We start from the raw sequence: 3,922 nt of genomic DNA on the forward strand, positions 1-3,922 counted from the left end.
TAGCAGCTTAACAGCATTCCTGAAAGCTCTACAACAAAAAGAAGCCAATACACCCAAGAGGAGTAGACAGCAAGAAATAATCAATCTCAGGGCTGAAATTAACCAGGTAGAAACAAAAAGAACCATTCAAAGAATCAGCCAAACCAGGAGCTGGTTCTTTAAGAAAATCAACAAGATAGATAAACCCTTACAGTATCCAACTTAACAAAATCAGTGGTGAAAAAGGAGACATAATAACAAAAACTGAAGAAATGCAAAAAAAAAATCATCACATCCTACTAAAAAAGCCTATACTCAACACAACTAGAAAATCTGGATGAAATGGACAATTTTCTAGACAGATACCAAATACCAAAGTTAAATTAGGATCAGATAAACCATCTAAACAGTCCCATAACACCTAAAGAAATAAAAGCAGTCATTAAAAGACTTTCAACCAAAAAAGCCCCAGGACCAGTTGGTTTTAATGCAGAATTCTATCAGAACTTCAATGAAGACTTAATACCAATATTCTTCAAACTATTCCACAAAATAGAACACTTCCAAACTCATTGCATGAAGTCACATTTACGCCGATACCAAAACCTCACAAAAACCCAAGAAAGAATGAGAACTTCAGACCAAATTCTCCTATGAATATTGATACAAATATAATAAAATTCTCCCAAACAGAATCCAAGAATATATCAAAAGATCATCCATCACGATCAAGTAGGCTTCATCCCAGGGATGGTTCAATATACAGAAATCCAACAATGTAATCAATCCCCTACATATACAAACTCAAAGAGAAAAAACCATGATCATTTCATTAGATGCAGAAAAAACATTTGGTAAAATTCAGTATCCCTTCATGTTAAAAGTTTTGGAAGCTGAGGGCTGCTATGCAGCTGAGTGTGTTCTATGGATCATGTGCTGCTATGGATGCTTGAAGTACTTGACCTGCAGTTTGTTATCATCTCAATGCTGGGCTTGATTAATCATCTCAATGCTGGGCTTGATTAATCATCTCAATGCTGGGCTGGATTAAGTGCCTGATGAGAATGTGGTTTCAGCAAGTTGAGGTCAGCATACAGTCGGTACTGGGGTCTGGAAAGCCATATGGTTCATCTTGAAGTATCGTAAAGAAAATTAGTACCAACTTATCTGTGATTCAGTGTCCAAGATTTCCATTTCAGCTTATGAGCCATGCAACAGAATGGAGTCCCCCACATCCAGGAGAGGATGTGGTGGCATCTTTTGCTGATGTTGGATGGGTAGCCACTGAAAAAGGAGAGTGCTCAACAAGACTCAGGGCAGAGGTCAGGTCCAAGCCTCCTCTTGAAGGTGACCATCCTTGCTTTGAGAAGCCCCCAAGCAGGCACATTTCCTTACCAAACTTGTCTCAAGACAAGCCTTCCCCAGTAGTGACACTAGCCAGTGAGGAGGACTTGCAGAAGGTCTCTGCACTTGAGAATGAACTTGCTGCTCTTAGAGCTCAGGTTGCCAAGGTTGTGGCCCTGCAAGAGCAACAGAGTCCAAGTGCTGGTTGCTTAGATTCTTTCTCATCTGTTACAGTAGTACCACCAGCTCCTCTCCCTTTCCCTCCCCCTCTATTGGTGCTCCACCAAAGTATATCTGCTTTTGATCTGATTAAAAATGAAGAGAGCAAAGACTCAATGCTGTAAAGATTTTGGGTAAGGGCCACCCAAAGAAGTCTGATATGCCAAATATGCTAGAGATCCTTAAAGACATGAATAGTGTGAAGCTACTCTGAGTCAAGAGGTCAGAGAAAGATGTAAAACCTAGGTCAGTGGATACTACTGACCCTGCTGCCCTCATAGCAGAGGCTATGAAAAAGAAGTTTGTATATCAGCATCAACACAACAGCCAAGGAGAAGCTGAAAGAGGAATTCCAAAGCGAGAGTCAGAGGCCACCTCAGAGCCAGCCATGTTTGACACATATGTATTGAAGTCTATAGGGAAAATGAAGGCTTTAATTGAAAATACTCCAGACTCCTAATGGACAATGAATTCAGAAAGACTCTTGTTTCACCTGTTGGCTTGAGTTTGGCTAGTAGAAATCACCAGTATTGAGTAAATTCCTGACTGTAGAGTTCGTTGGTCTTATCCTAATTAGAGGAGTAAGAAGTAGTGAGAGCACCAGAAGTTGGTTTGGCTCCTATGAGATGGTAAGCTCTGGAGCTTCCCTTAACACACAGGTATTATGTGCATATTCAGTTCTTAACACTAAAATCTGTGCAAAAGTTTTATATGCACACATTTGGATACAAAAAGATGTAAAAGCTCACAATGAATGGCACCTGAGAGGACACTGTTATCTTCCTCTTCGAGAGTTTACTAGTAAGTGATGAACAGCTGTATACTGTTATTATAGCACACCATTGGGGCTGGGAATGCCTCGGACAGGACTTGAATATGTTCTCACTTTCTGTTTTCTGGAGCTGAGTTTACATAAACAGCAGAAGATGTTTTCAGCTGAGTCTCTGTATTGCTTTGTTAGAGGGAATTGAGGACCAGGAAGGCTGTTTAACCCTCATTACCACTCAATACTGGGAAGCAAATGTACTTCTCAAGTAATAACAAATCAAATTATTGAATTAAATCATTCTTTGAATAAAAGCCAAAATGTATCACCTTTCTTATAAATTTAATAAGTGGCCTTATAAAGATGATTTATTGCTAAGTTAACAATTGTCTTACTTAAGGTTACTATGACTGTGATGAAACAATATGGCCAAAAGCAACTTGGGGGAGGAAACATTTCTTTTTTTTCACTCACAGTACCATATAGCAGTTCATCATCACAAACACTGAGGACAGGAACTAATCAGGGCAGAATCCTGAAGTCAGGTGCTGATGCAGAGGCCATGGAGCATGCTGCTTTTTTCTGGCTTGCTTCTCATGGCTTGCTCAGCCTGCTTTGTTATAGAACTCAGGACCAGCAGGCCAAAGTTGGCATTACCCACAATGGACTGGGCCCTTCCCCATCAATTACTAATTAAGAGAATGCCTTACAGCCAAATATTATGGAAGCATTTTCTCAATTGAGATTCACTTCCTTTTAGATGATTCTAGCTGTGTCAAGCTGTCAAAACTAACCAGCACAATACTTCTAGAAATGTTAGTGTAATTAAATTTATAATTTGGAAATATTGGTCAAATATCTTTAAAATGAAACATTACTGAAAAGGTGAATAAATTTGCCTTAAGCTATTTATTATTGGTCAGCAAATGAACTACATTATGCAGATAATTGTGGATGTAATTAGAAATTAAAAAACTGCCTTTATTACCTAGGGCTTGGAAGGACTTCTTAAAATCTAAAGTACTTAGTAGTTTTCATGACTGTTGTGTTTCTGATACTCTTTAATGTTAGAATCTTTTACTATTAGTAAATATTTGGATTATTTATTTCTATTCTAGGGGTTCTTCCCAGGAGTATTTAGAGATGAGAAGTACAGATAATATTTTAAGTTATTGAAAATAGGTGTTCTAAATAATAACAAAGATTGGGCTATTTTTCATAGCTTATTTAGTTTAGATTGTGGTATGTTTTTGTTGTATATTGTTTCTAAATATTTTATATGGTTTGAAAACTATCTTTTATAAGATTCAGAAAATTTGCCTGACCACATAATTTGACCTAAAAGTTTATATTTATATCAGTATTGAATTTGGCTAGATTTCTACTACATGAAACTTACTACATAAAAATAAAGCAAGCTGTTGAATTTTCAAAAATTAAGTCTTGTAAAGATCAGGAATTCAAGGCCCATACCTAAATGTAGTAAAAGCAATATACACCAAACCTGTAGCCAACATCAAACAACTTGAAGCAGTCCCACGAAAATCATTGACTAGCAAGGCTTCCCACTCTTTCCCTATCTATTAAATATAGTACTCAGATTCCTAGCCAGAG

The 3,922-nt window shown here is 37.6% G+C and overlaps 1 pseudogene; it reads left to right on the forward strand.

Annotated features, from left to right (window-relative positions):
* Positions 1-1,013: 1,013 nt before the first annotated feature.
* LOC116099245 lies at positions 1,014-2,002 on the forward strand (annotated as a pseudogene).
* The last annotated feature ends 1,920 nt before the right edge of the window (positions 2,003-3,922 follow it).

The sequence above is a fragment of the Mastomys coucha genome, unplaced genomic scaffold, assembly GCF_008632895.1.
Source record: "Mastomys coucha isolate ucsf_1 unplaced genomic scaffold, UCSF_Mcou_1 pScaffold20, whole genome shotgun sequence".
Taxonomy (NCBI): Eukaryota; Metazoa; Chordata; class Mammalia; order Rodentia; family Muridae; genus Mastomys; species Mastomys coucha.